The sequence below is a fragment of the Nerophis ophidion genome, linkage group LG25 (assembly GCF_033978795.1).
Source record: "Nerophis ophidion isolate RoL-2023_Sa linkage group LG25, RoL_Noph_v1.0, whole genome shotgun sequence".
In the NCBI taxonomy this organism is placed as follows: domain Eukaryota; kingdom Metazoa; phylum Chordata; class Actinopteri; order Syngnathiformes; family Syngnathidae; genus Nerophis; species Nerophis ophidion.
In genome coordinates, this window is record NC_084635.1 from 2,759,486 (window position 1) to 2,774,791 (window position 15,306).

The 15,306-nt window shown below is 41.6% G+C and overlaps 1 protein-coding gene across 1 annotated transcript in view; it reads right to left on the bottom strand.

Moving 5' to 3' along the window:
- Positions 1–822, bottom strand: part of zdhhc13 (zinc finger DHHC-type palmitoyltransferase 13) — a 437,024-nt gene extending 436,202 nt beyond the window's left edge. The window contains exon 1 of the mRNA XM_061887482.1: positions 676–822. The gene's annotated coding sequence lies outside the window, so the exon portion shown is untranslated. The remainder of the gene's footprint in view (positions 1–675) is intronic.
- Between the last annotated feature and the right edge of the window lie 14,484 nt (positions 823–15,306).

Here is a 15,306-nt window from a genome sequence, read left to right on the forward strand (position 1 = left end):
TGATCTCGCAGCCGGTCCTGGCACACTGCATGTCCGCAGGCCACGCCCCCCTCCACACCATATTTTTCGGACTTAAAATCCTTTCGTTTTCTCAAAAATCAACAGTGCGCCTTATAGCCCGGTGCGCCCAATGTACGGAATAATTCCGGTTGTGCTTACTGACTCACCCACCCCCAAAAGTAGGACATTTTGACACATATTTACTTGAATTTCTACAATATGTGCTTGTTTTAATCAATCATTCTCAAAAAACGTGATATATTCTGGGCCCTTTTGTTTTGTAAAAGTACTCTTTTAGCCCAGAGAGGAGCACAGATGGTCCCAATCTTTACATTGATTGGACAAACAAGACTGAGCCACAATCATTGATCCTAAAATCCAGTATTAATGACTTTGCTGGGCCGCGCACGCAAAGTTTTCACAAAGGGAACAAGAATAAACACATTTAACGATGGATTGGTTTCAATGCAAATACTTGAAGCCTTGTTGTAAAAGTGCCGATACTTTGTGATATTGGATATGATTACATGTCACACGTTTCATACTGCAGGCGAGTATCGTATTTTCCAGGCTATTTAAGCCGCACCCTCCAAATATATGTTTATCAGCCCAACTGGATCAGAAGCCGCAGGTATACAGTGGTGAAAAAGATTTTGTAAATGTTTATTTACATACCTTAATTGTTTCCAAATGGTATCCATCACGTGACAGTAAAACGGCTGATCAAACAAAACAGAAGTCATCGTCACGGACCCACTAACGTCGGAAGCGAGCTCTCCAATCACCTGAACAGACTGTATAACTCCACGGTGCCGTTTTGGTGGATTTACGAAACTGAAACTGAAACAATACAAAAAGAATGCCATTGTAAGTTAATAATACTAACACGGACATCCTATGGACATCACACATGGGACGGTTAAGTAAGTCTGAAGTGTTCCAGTTGTAAAACTTACAAACGTTGCTTGGAGTGATGAATGAACGTTGTGGCACTGGATCTTCGGGTCCGCTGGTCTTTATGTCGTCTGCCCTTATCTGGGCCAGGTGCGCTGGTTATCGATTGCCTGCAGCAAGCAGGGGCGTGTCCTGGGGGCCCTCCTAGCGCAGATGCCGGCGGCGCTTGCTGCAGATGGCATGAGGAATTGCGCATGCGACGTGACACCAGTGTCATTTAAAAAAATATTGCTTTTGAAATGAGAATCGTTTTGAACCGAGAATCGATTCTGACATACTTGCCAATCTTCCCAGATTTTCCGGGAGACTCCTGAAATTCAGCGCCTCCCCCGAAAACCTCCCGGGACAAATTTTCTCCCGAAAATCTACCGAAATTTAGGCGGAGCTGGAAGCCACGCCCCCTCCAGCTCCATGCGGACCTGAGTGACGTGTCGACAGCCTGTTTCCACGTCCGCTTTCCCATGTCTGCCCAATGATGTCATAACTGTAGAATGATCGAGGGCGAGTTCTTGGTTTCTTATGTGGGTTTATTGTTAGGCAGTTCCATTAACCTCCTCCCAGCGCGGTAACAACACACAAAAACAGCAGTCCGTTTTCGTCTACCGCACAGCAGTTTGTCTGCCGTAAACAGCAATGTTGTGACACTCTTAAATAGGACAATACTGCCATCTACTGTACATGCATATGGTTAGAAAAACAAGGATGGACAATTCAACCCTTAACTCAACTATGAGTAGATGAGTGTTATGTGTGTGTAAATGTGTAAATAAATGAACACTGAAATTCAAGTATATATATATATATATATATATATATATGGAGCTAGAATTCACTGAAAGTCAAGTATTTCTTATATATATACCGTATTTCCTTGAATTGCCGCAGGGCATATAGTATGCGCCTGCCTTGCAAAATAATTAGCGTATGCTTAGTATTACCGACTGGTCAAAACTCGTGACGTCACGAGTGACACTTCCCCTGTCATCATTTTCAAAATGGAGGAGGCTGATTTCAATACCGGTAATTTGAAATCGCATAAAGGGAAGAAGATTAAGAGCTATTCAGTAGGATTTAAGGTCCAAGCTTACATCACACTCAACTTTTTACTGCATGCCTTTGGTAAGTGGCGTAGTGAGAAGAGGTTTTGAATTAATTAGCGCCCGGCGGCAATTCAAGGAAATACTATATTATATATTATATTATATATATATATATGTATATATATATGTATATATGTATATATGTATATATGTATATATATATATATATATATATATATATATATATATATATATATATAGGCAACACTAAATTGGCCCTAGTGTTTGAATGTGAGTGTGAATGTTGTCTATCAGTGTTGGCCCTGCGATGGGGTGGTGACTTGTCCAGGGTGTACCCCGCCTTCCACCCGATTGTAGCCGAGATAGGCGCCAGCGCCCCCCGCAACCCCGAAAGGGAATAAGCGGTAGAAAATGGATGGATGGATGGATATACATATATATACATAAGAAAATACTTGATTTGGTGAATCTAGCTTTAAATATACTCCTCCCCTCTTTTACCACGCCCCAACCACGCCCCGCCCTCCAACCACGCCCCCCCATCTCCCGAAATCGGAGGTCTCAAGGTTGGCAAGTATGAATTCTCGATCAAATAGTTACCCTCAAGAATCGAATCGAATCCTGTGGTGCCCAAAGATTCACAGCGCTACAAAAGTGAAAACAAAAATCCATGAATTAGCCGCACCATTTGAGAAGCCGCAGGGTCCAAAGCGTGGGGGGGAAAAAGTAGCAGCTTATAGTATACTGTACCTTATATACACCAGGCCAGGATCCTGATGTGTCATTTTGTACTGCGGGCATGGAGGTGTGAAAGTGTGGGCTTGAGGGGGTCTCATTCATCAAGTCATTACCGGAGGTGGCTCTTGTGGTATTTCAGGCTGTCCATCAATGGAGGATGGGAAGACATTCCCAGAGAAGGACATCAGCCCCCCCCTTCTTCCATCTTTCTTCATCTGTCTCCCACATTCGCCACCCTCTCTTCTTCTCCCCCATCAAATGTCCCTGCCCCGTTTCTCCTCTGACAGCTCACCTCCTGACTACTATTACCCCCCCACCCCCCCACTCCATCGCACAGGCGCCCACATTATCTTCCCCCTTTACCGCATCTCCCATCTCCCCCCCCCTTGGCGCACGCCGTCCGCCGTCCGCATTCTTCAGTACTTCCCCTTCGCTCGCTTCCTCTTTGCATTTCTCCCGGGAGGCAGCCTCTGACTCTCAGATGTCCCTCGCATGCCAAAAATTACTATTGACATTTCAATTCAGTGGACTTTTTTCTCCCCCCCCCCCCTCGCTGCTCTCTGCTGATGCCGTATAGCGGGGAGGACATTTACATGTCAATGGGCCAGACAAGAAGGGGAGCCATCTCCATGTCCTTAAGACAGTTGGCTGTAACTCCACATTTAGGGCTTCGGCGCTGATGAGAAAGCTTTGTGTTCTGCGGATGAGTAAATGTCTTGAATGGATGTCAAATATTTAAAGGGGAACATTATCAGCAGCGTCAATATATACCTTGATGGTGCAGAAAAAAGACCATATTTTTTTAACCGATTTCCGAACTCTAAATGGGTGAATTTTGGCGAATTAAACGCCTTTCTGTTTATCGCGCTGGAGGCGATGACGTCAGAATGTGACGTCACCGAGGTAACACACCCACCATTTTCATTTTCAACACATTACAAACACCGGGTCTCAGCTGTTATTTTCCGTTTTTTTGACTATTTTTTGGAACCTTGGAGACATCATGCCTGGTGGGTGTGTTGTCGGAGGGTGTAACAACACTAACAGGGAGGGATTCAAGTTGCACCACTGGCCCCAAGATGCCAAAGTGTCTGCCGCCAGACCCCCATTGAATGTACCAGAGTGTCTCCACATTTGACCGGCGATGCTAAGACAGACATGGCACAGAGATGTATGGATAACCTGCAGATGCATTTGCAACGATAGTCAACGAAATCACAAAGGTGAGTTTTGTTGATGTTGACTGCCAGCTAATCAATGCTAACATGCTACGCTAATTGATGCTAACATGCTATTTACCGGCGGTGCTAAAGCAGACATGGCACAGAGATGTATGGATAACCTGTAGATGCATTTGCAACTATATTACGTTTCCTTCCACCCACATTTAATGCGAAACAAACACTTACCAATCGACGGATTTAGGTTGCTCCAGTGTCAAAAGATGCGAAAGTCCTGATCGTTTGGTCCGCACATTTTACCGGTGATGCTAACGCAGCTATTCGGCCATGCTATGGCTATGAATAGCGTCAATAGCTATTCGCTCAATAGCTTCAGTTTCTTCTTCAATACTTTCATACTCCAACCATCTGTTTCAATACATGTGTAATCTGTTGAATCGCTGAAATCCGAGTTTGAATCCGAGCTAATGTCGCTATATCTTGCTGTGGTATTCCCATTGTTTGTTTACATTGGCAGCACTGTGTGACGTCACAGGGAAATGGCCAGTGTCTTCACAGAGAGTCAAAAATAAGGCACTTTAAAGCTTTATTTAGGGATATTACGAGACCGGTAACATTTTGAAAAAAACTTCAAAGAATACAACAAGCCACTGGGAACTGATTTTTATTGTTTTTAACCCTTTTGAAATTGTGATAATGTTCCCCTTTAAAGAAGACACTGGAGTGCTGTTTGTGAATACTCCATTAAAGTCCTACTGAAAGCCACTACTAGCGACCACACAGTCTGATAGTTTATATATCAATGATGAAATATTAACATTGCAACACATGACAATACGGCCGCTTTACTTTACTAAATTGCAATTTTAAATTTTCCGCAAAGTGTCGTGTTGAAAACGTCGCGGTATGATGACACGTGCGTTTGACGTCTCGGGTTGTAGCGGACATTATTTTCCAGCCCGATCCAAGCTATAAGTAGTCTGCTTTAATCGCATAATTACACAGTATTCTGGACATCTGTGTTGCTGAATCTTTTGCAATATTTAATAATGGAAGAGTCAAAGTAGAAAGATGGAGGTGGGAAGCTTTTAGCCTTTAGCCACACAAACACACGGTGTTTCCTTGTTTAAAATTCCCGAAGGTGAAGCTTTACTATGGATCAGAGCGGTCAAGCAAACATGGATCCCGACTACATGACTACATGAGAAAATTGTGGTAATAAGTCGCCTCTTACCGGAGACATCAGCGGAGCTTCCGTCCTGCTGCAGCTGCCGTGACTTCCCTCAGAGACACTGGGTCAACACACCTGTGGCCACACCCCTCCGACTTTCAGGTACTATTTAACACACGAAAACACTATCAACACAATAGCAGATAAGAGATTTTCCAGTATTATCCTAGTAAATGTGTCTAAAAACATCTGAATCGCTCCCACTACAATCGCCTTTATTTGTTCTTCCCTCTAGTCCATCCATCCGTCTTCTTCCGCTTATCCGAGGTCGGGTCGCGGGGGCAACAGCCTAAGCAGGGAAACCCAGACTTCCCTCTCCCCAGCCACTTCGTCTAGCTCTTCCCGGGGGATCCCGAGGCGTTCCCAGGCCAGCCGGGAGACATAGTCTTCCCAACGTGTCCTGGGTCTTCCCCGTGGCCTCCTACCGGTTGGACGTGCCCTAAACACCTCCCTAGGGAGGCGTTTGGGTGGCATCCTGACCAGATGCCCGAACCACCTCATCTGGCTCCTCTCCATGTGGAGGAGCAGCGGCTTTACTTTGAGTTCCTCCCGGATGGCAGAGCTTCTCACCCTATCTCTAAGGGAGAGACCTGGAAACTCATTTGGGCCGCTCGTACCCGTGATCTTATACTTTCGGTCATGACCCAAAGCTCATGACCATAGGTGAGGATGGGAACGTAGATCGACCGGTAAATTGAGAGCTTTGCCTTCCGGCTCAGCTCCTTCTTCACCACAACGGATCGATACAACGTCCGCATTACTGAAGACGCCGCACCGATCCGCCTGTCGATCTCACGATCCACTCTTCCCCCACTCGTGAACAAGACTCCTAGGTACTTGAACTCCTCCACTTGGGGCAGGGTCTCCTCCCCAACCCGGAGATGGCACTCCACCCTTTTCCGGGCGAGAACCATGGACTCGGACTTGGAGGTGCTGATTCTCATTCCAGTCGCTTCACACTCGGCTGCAAACAGATCCAGTGAGAGCTGAAGATCCCGGCCAGATGAAGCCATCAGGACCACATCATCTGCAAAAAGCAGAGACCTAATCCCGTGGCCACCAAACTGGAACCCCTCAACGCCTTGACTGCGCCTAGAAATTCTGTCCATAAAAGTTATGAACAGAATGGGTGACAAAGGACAGCCTTGGCGGAGTCCAACCCTCACTGGAAATGTGTCCGACTTACTGCCAGCAATGCGGACCAAGTTCTGGCACTGATCATACAGGGAGCGGACCGCCACAATAAGACAGTCCGATACCCCATACTCTCTGAGCACTCCCCACAGGACTTCCCGGGTGAATTCTCTCTAGTCATTCACTCTAAATTTCCTCATCCAAGACTATTTCCTCCTCGCTCAAATTAATGGGGAAATCGTCGCTTTCTCGGTCCAAACCGCTCTAGCTGCTGGTGGCCATGATTATAAACAATGTTCAGACGTGAGGAGCTCCACAACCCGTGACGTCACGCGCACATCGTCTGCTACTTCCGGTACAGGCAAGGCTTTTTTATCAGCGACCAAAAGTTGCTAACTTTATCGTGGATGTTCTCTACTAAATCCTTTCAGCAAAAATATGGCAAAATGATGAAGTATGACACATAGAATGGAGCTGCTATCCCCGTTTAAATAAGAACATCTCATTTCAGTAGGCCTTTAATGGACGGAGCGATATAACAAGATCAACCGGGCATTTTCTTTTAGGCCTTCTATCTGGGCTGAAGAGAGAAAGGACAAACAGGCTGCCTTTGGGGCAGTTATTCTAAAGACAAAAAAAAAAAAGACGATTCAGCAAGAACAAAACCCCGTTTCCATATGAGTTGGGAAATTGTTTTTTTTCTACCGCTTATTCCCTTTTGGGGTCGCTGGCGCCTATCTCAGCTACAATCGGGCGGAAGGCGGAGTACACCCTGGACAAGTCGCCACCTCATCGCAGGGCCAACACAGATAGACAGACAACATTCACACACTAGGGACCATTTAGTGTTGCCAATCAACCTATCCCCAGGTGCATGTCTTTGGAGGTGGGAGGGGCCTATCCCCAGGTGCATGTCTTTGGAGGTGGGAGGGGCCTATCCCCAGGTGCATGTCTTTGGAGGTGGGAGGAAGCCGGAGTACCCGGAGGGAACCCACGCATTCACGGGGAGATTATGCAAACTCCACACAGAAAGATCCCAAGCCTGGATTTGAACCCAGGACTGCAGGACCTTCGTATTGTGAGGCAGACGCACTAACCCCTCTGCCACCGTGAAGCCCGTTGGGAAATTGTGTTAGATGTAAATATAAACAGAATACAATGATTTGCAAATCATTTTCAAGCCATATTGAGTTGAATATGCTACAAAGACAACATATTTGATGTTCAAACTCATAAATGTTTTTTTTTGTGCAAATAATCATTAACTTTAGAATTTGATGCCAGCAACACGTGACAAAGAAGTTGGGAAAGGTGGCAATAAATACTGATAAAGTTGAGGAATGCTCAACAAACACTTATTTGGAACATCCCACAGGTGTGCAGGCTAATTGGGAACAGGTGGGTGCCAGGATTGGGTATAAAAACAGCTTCCCAAAAAATGCTCAGTCTTTCACAAGAAAGGATGGGGCGAGGTACACCCCTTTGTCCACAACTGTGTGAGCAAATAGTCAAACAGTTTAAGAACAACCTTTCTCAAAGTGACATTGCAAGAAATTTAGGGATTTCAACATCTACGCTCCATAATATCATCAAAAGGTTCAGAGAATCTGGAGAAATCACTCCACGTAAGCGGCATGGCCGGAAACCAACATTGAATGTATGTGATCTTCGATCCCTCAGACGGCACTGTATCAAAAACTGACATCAATCTCTAAAGGATATCACCACATGGGCTCAGGAACACTTCAGAAAACCACTGTCACTAAATACAGTTTGTCGCTACATCTGTCAGTGCAAGCTAAAGCTCTACTATGCAAGGCGAAAGCCATTTATCAACAACATCCAGACACGCCGCTGGCTTCTCTGGACCCGAGATTGCAAATCATTGTATTCTGTTTATATTTACATCCAACACAATTTCCCAACTCATATGGAAACGGTGTTTGTACTATGAAGCCATGCTGTAACACGTGGCTTGGCATTGTCTTGCTAAAATAAGCAGGGGCGTCCATAATAACATGGACGCAACATATGTTGCTCCAAAACCTTTAAGTACATTTCAGCATAAATGGTGCTTTCACAGATGTGTAAGTTACCCATGCCTTGGGAACTAATACACCCCCATACCAATGTAGATGCACAATCAAGCTTGTTCTTTTCCTCTTTGTTCCGGAGGACACAACGTCCATAGTTTCCCAAAACTAATTGAAATGTGGACTCGTCAGACCACACAGAACACTTGTCCACTTTGCATCAGTCCATCTTAGATAAGCTCGGGCCAGCGAAGCCGGCGGCGTTTCTGGGTGTTGTTGATAAATGGCTTTTGCTTTGCATGATAGAGTTTTAACTTGCACTTACAGCTGTAGCGATGAACTGTAGTTACTGACAGTGTTTTTTTGAAGTGTTCCTGAGCCCATGTGGTGATATCCTTTAAACACCGATGTCACTTTTTGATGCACTACCCCCTGAGGGGTCGAAGTTCCGTAATATCATCACTTACCTGCAGTGATTTCTCCTGATTCACGTAAATCCGACCGCCCAGGCTGGTTTTCAAGAAACAGGCAGAAAGAGGCTTGAAGATGGTTCTGTAAAGCAAAATCCATGCAAAATTTGGACCAAAGCGCCACCATTACATGTTAAGAAAGCGTTCAAAATGTTGCTCAAAAATCATAATATGACCCCTTTAACAAACCGGTGTCGTATTTTCCCACCCCCGGTCTATAGGGTACTTCCTGGAGTTTCCATGGCTTCTACTATAGCTCTGAACATGTTGTGATGTTGACATAATAGTACAGAACACATCCATATTTCTTATACAGAGAACTTGCATCACAGAATGTCCTTCAACACTTTTATTCAGCTTCTTCTTTCTCTAGCTTGGATTCAAAGATTGGAACACAACACGGGAACCTTCATTTTCAAGGACACTTATGTTTATAAACCTGGGCTCAACCTCTGCTGCATGTTCAAAGGTCTCGTCTTTCCAAATGCTCTCCTGAAATCTGGAGTTCCTTCAGTTCTAAGTAACAAGACCATGGAAGAGGTTTCCTTTCAGTAAGCTAATAGCTAATGGCATTATTTACACCCACGCCAAATCGTACCAATACCTTCCTAGTTTGATGACCCGTCCTATCTTGACTTTGATTGGACTGTCCGTCATGCTTTTCCCTAACCTTAACCAATCATGACTCATTACAGTAAACCAACCAATTATCATGGATTTTTTCCGTATTTTTCTGTCATGATGCGTGGTCCGGATCATGTGTTTGTTATTCTGTTAGTTTTAGACTCCATTAGTTCCTATTTCTGTCCACCCTTGTTTGTTTTAGTTACCATGGCGACTTAAGATTTCCACCTGCCTCTGGTGTGACGGTTGCTTAGCATTGTGGCGATGGTTCGTTCTCTTCAATGATGTAGTCGGACTTGGACACAGCGTAAAGGTAAGAAAATATGATTTGTTAATACAAACAAAACAAACTAAGAACAGAAACACTTGCACAAGGTACTAAAGACAAAACAAAGAGAACTAGCATGGGAGCTAGAAGAAACTAAAGACGCTAGCATATGAGCTAGGGAATAAACAACGGAATAGCGTGGACGCTAACAAGTACAAAAAGTATTTTGCCACAATCGTCACCTGTTGCATCGAACAGAAACTAGAATGCGAGATCGAATGAACAAAAAGGGCAAGCTTAAATGACGGTGATAATCACAAAGCAGGTGCGCGTGAAAACAAACGGCAGGTGACACTAAATGCGTAGCTATGGAAACAGAAACAAAAAGGAAGTGCCACCAGGAACAAAGGAAGACAAATTTCAAACAGGATGTGATACAAAACAGAAAAAAAACAGAAAATGACATGACCCAAGTAGCGGATTGTGACATCTGGTGTTTGGGACACGCACCTGCTTCCAATCAAGACACCTGATTTAAGTCACCCTTTGCCAGTCAGTCGTCCTGGCTTCATAATTGGTTTCATGTCACAATTTCCTTTTGTCCTACGCCGTACTTATGTTAGTTGTTTCATGCCACAGTCCGTCTTGTTTGTTCTTTGTAGTAGATTGCACAGTACAGTACATAATCTATACAATGGACCACGAAATGTAACACCTGAATAAGTTTTTCAACTCGTTTAAGTCGGGGTCCACGTTAATCAATTCATGGTGTAGACCAGGGGTCACCAACGTGGTGCCCGCGGGCACCAGGTAGCCCGTAAAAATAGCTCAAATAGCAGCACTTACCAGTGAGCTGCCTCAATTTTAAAAATTTTATTTATTTACTTGCAAGCTGGTCTCGCTTTGCTCGACATTTTTAATTCTAAGAGAGACAAAACTCAAATAGAATTTGAAAATCCAAGAAAATATTTTAAAGACTTGGTCTTCACTTCTTTAAATAAATTCATTTATTTTTTTACTTTACTTCTTATAACTTTGAGAAATACAATTTTAGAGAAAAAATACAACCTTAAAAATTTTTTTAGGATTTTTAAACACATATACCTTTTTACCTTTTAAATTCCTTCTTCTTCTTTCCTGACAATTTAAATCAATGTTCAAGCACATTTTATTTTTTTATTGTAAAGAATAATAAATACATTTTAATTTAATTCTTCATTTTAGCTTCTGTTTTTCCGACAAAGAATTTTTGTGAAATATTTCTTCCAACTTATTATGATTAAAATTCATAAAAATTATTCTGGAAAATCTAGAAAATCTGTAGAATCAAATTTAAATCTTATTTCAAAGTCTTTATAATTTCTTTTAAAATTTTTGTTCTGGAAAATCTAGAAGAAATAATGATTTGTCTTTGTTAGAAATATATCTTGGTCCAATTTGTTATATATTCTAACAAAGTGCAGATTGGATTTTAACCTATTTAAAACATGTCATCAACATTCTAAAATTAATCTTAATCAGGAAAAATTACTAATGATGTTCCATAAATTCTTTTTTTAATTTTTTTCAAAAAGATTCGAATTAGCTAGTTTTTCTCTCCTTTTTTTCAGTTGAATTTTGAATTTTAAAGAGTTGAAATTGAAGATAAACTATATTTCCAAATTTTACTTTCATTTTTTTCCCCTGTTTTCTCCTCTTTTAAACCGTTCAATTAAGTGTTTTTTTTTCATCATTTATTCTCTACAAAAAACCTTCTGTAAAAGGAATAAAAATGTACGACGGAATGACAGACAAAAATACCCATTTTAAAAAATATATATATATAGATTTATTTATTAAAGGTAAATTGAGCAAATTGGCTATTTCTGGCAATTTATTTAAGTGTGTATCAAACTGGTAGCCCTTCGCATGAATCACTACCCAAGAAGTAGCTCTTGCTTTCAAAAAGGTTGGTGACCCCTGATCTAGACCAACCTGCCACTTCTGGAACTGACATCTGTTTATGGCTAACAACCCTATACTGGGTTTGATGCGACCAGAAAGAATGAACCATTTTGCTTTCTTACCTAATTTGATTCAAACCGTCAGGATCTGTCACGACTGATCATGTGTGTTTATGGTTTGTTGTTTATGTTAGCAGTGCTCCTAAACCTCCCTTAGTTGCTTCTCCTCTTGCTTGAAGCATTGAACATTTTTTCCACACCTGGTTTCATTTTTGTACCCTGCCCCAAGTGGAGGAGTTCAAGTACCTCGGAGTCTTGTTCACGAGCGAGGAAAGAGTGGATTGAGAGGTCTTCAGTAATGCGGACGCTGTATCGATCCGTTGTGGTGAAGAAGGAGCTGAGCCAGAAGGCAAAGCTCTCAATTTACCGCTCGATCTACGTTCCCATCCTCACCTATGGTCATGAGCTTTGGGTCATGACCGAAAGGATAAGATCACGGGTACAAGCGGCCCAAATGAGCTCTCCCTTAGAGATAGGGTGAGAAGCTCTGCCATCCGGGAGGAACTCAAAGTAAAGCCGCTGCTCCTCCACATGGAGAGGAGCCAGATGAGGTGGTTCGGGCATCTGGTCAGGATGCCACCCGAACACCTCCCTAGGGAGGTGTTTAGGGCACGTCCAACCGGTAGGACGACAAGGATATTTCACAACCCTTTACTGTGTATATAATTGAACTATGTTCATGTTGTGTATAATGTGTATTAATAATATGTTGGGCAAAGGACATTTCAAAATGTTCGGAAGTTCATTTTGTACTTGACATTGCTTATAGGGTTAGAGGCACAATAAGTTTTCAACTTCAGCCTAAACCCTTTCGGTCTGCAACATTTTTGTTTTTTCATTTTCAATCTATGAATGTATAACTGTTTGTTTTGTTGACCATTGACCGAAGAACAATAAACTTCAACTTGAATTTCAGCCTAAGAGTCTCTTAAACCGCCAATTTTTGACCTCTGTATTTGTCGAATCCTAGTTACGGTCCACCGTTTCTGAACGTGTAAATGCCACGGTCTGCAACATTTTTGTTTTTTCATTTTCAATCTATGAATGTATAACTGTTTGTTTGTTTTGTTGACCATTGACCATAGAACAATAAACTTCAACTTGAATTTCAGCCTTTCAAAGAGTCTCTTAAACTGCCAATTTTTGACCTCTATTTGTCAAATCCTAGTTACGGTCTACCGTTTATGAACGTGTAAATGCCACGGTCTGCAACATTTTTGTTTTTTCATTTTCAATCTATGAATGTATAACTGTTTGTTTGTTTTGTTGACCATTGACCGAAGAACAATAAGCTTCAACTTGAATTTCAGCCTTTCAAAGAGTCTCTTAAACCACCATTTTTTGACCTCTGTATTATTCCAATCCTAGTTAAGGTCTACCGTTTATGAACGTGTAAATGCCACGGTCTGCAACATTTTTGTTTGATCATTTTCAATCTATGAACGTATAACTGTTTGTTTGTTTTGTTGACCATTGACCGAAGAACAATAAACTTGAACTTGAATTTCAGCCTTTCAAAGAGTCTCTTAAACCCCCAATTTTTGACCTCTATTTGTCGACTCCTAGTTACGGTCTACCGTTTATGAACGTGTAAATGCCACGGTCTGCAACATTTTAGTTTTTTCATTTTCAATCTATGAATGTATAACTGTTTGTTTGTTTTGTTGACCATTGACCGAAGAACAATAAGCTTCAACTTGAATTTCAGCCTTTCAAAGAGTCTCTTAAACCACCATTTTTTGACCTCTGTATTATTCCAATCCTAGTTAAGGTCTACCGTTTATGAACGTGTAAATGCCACGGTCTGCAACATTTTTGTTTTTTCATTTTCAATCTATGAACGTATAACTGTTTGTTTGTTTTGTTGACCATTGACCGAAGAACAATAAACTTCGACTTGAATTTCAGCCTTTCAAAGAGTCTCTTAAACCACCATTTTTTGACCTCTGTATTTGTCGAATCCTAGTTACGGTCTACCGTTTATGAACGTGTAAATGCCACGGTCTGCAACATTTTTGTTTTTTCATTTTCAATCTATGAACGTATAACTGTTTGTTTGTTTTGTTGACCATTGACCGAAGAACAATAAACTTCAACTTGAATTTCAGCCTTTCAAAGAGTCTCTTAAACCACCAATTTTTGCCCTCTGTATTTGTCGAATCCTAGTTACGGTCTACCGTTTATGAACGTGTAAATGCCACGGTCTGCAACATTTTAGTTTTTTCATTTTCAATCTATGAATGTTTAACTGTTTGTTTGTTTGTTTTGTTGACCATTGACCGTAGAACAATAAACTTGAATTTGAATTTCAGCCTTTCAAAGAGTCTCTTAAACCCCCAATTTTTGACCTCTATTTGTCGAATCTTAGTTACGGTCTGCCGTTTATGAACGTGTAAATGCCACGGTCTGCAACATTTTTGTTTTTTCATTTTCAATCTATGAATGTATAACTGTTTGTTTGTTTTGTTGACCATTGACCATAGAACAATAAACCTGAACTTGAATTTCAGCCTTTCAAAGAGTCTCTTAAACCACCATTTTTTGACCTCTGTATTTGTCGAATCCTAGTTACGGTCTACCGTTTATGAACGTGTAAATGCCACGGTCTGCAACATTTTTGTTTTTTCATTTTCAATCTATGAATGTATAACTGTTTGTTTTGTTGACCATTGACCGAAGAACAATAAACCTGAACTTGAATTTCAGCCTTTCAAAGAGTCTCTTAAACCCCCAATTTTTGACCTCTATTTGTCGAATCCTAGTTACGGTCTACCGTTTATGAACGTGTAAATGCCACGGTCTGCAACATTTTAGTTTTTTCATTTTCAATCTATGAACGTATAACTGTTTGTTTGTTTTGTTGACCATTGACCGAAGAACAATAAACTTCAACTTGAATTTCAGCCTTTCAAAGAGTCTCTTAAACCACCATTTTTTGCCCTCTGTATTTGTCGAATCCTAGTTACGGTCTACCGTTTATGAACGTGTAAATGCCACGGTCTGCAACATTTTAGTTTTTTCATTTTCAATCTATGAATGTTTAACTGTTTGTTTGTTTTGTTGACCGAAGAACAATAAACTTCAACTTGAATTTCAGCCTTTCAAAGAGTCTCTTAAACCATCATTTTTTGCCCTCTGTATTTGTCGAATCCTAGTTACGGTCTACCGTTTATGAACGTGTAAATGCCACGGTCTGCAACATTTTAGTTTTTTCATTTTCAATCTATGAATGTTTAACTGTTTGTTTGTTTTGTTGACCATTGACCGTAGAACAATAAACTTCAACTTGAATTTCAGCCTTTCAAAGAGTCTCTTAAACCCCCAATTTTTGACCTCTATTTGTCGAATCCTAGTTACGGTCTACCGTTTATGAACGTGTAAATGCCACGGTCTGCAACATTTTAGTTTTTTCATTTTCAATCTATGAACGTATAACTGTTTGTTTTGTTGACCATTGACCATAGAACAATAAACTTCAACTTGAATTTCAGCCTTTCAAAGAGTCTCTTAAACCGCCAATTTTTGACCTCTGTATTTGTCGAATCCTAGTTACGGTCCACCGTTTCTGAACGTGTAAATGCCACGGTCTGCAACATTTTTGATTTTCAT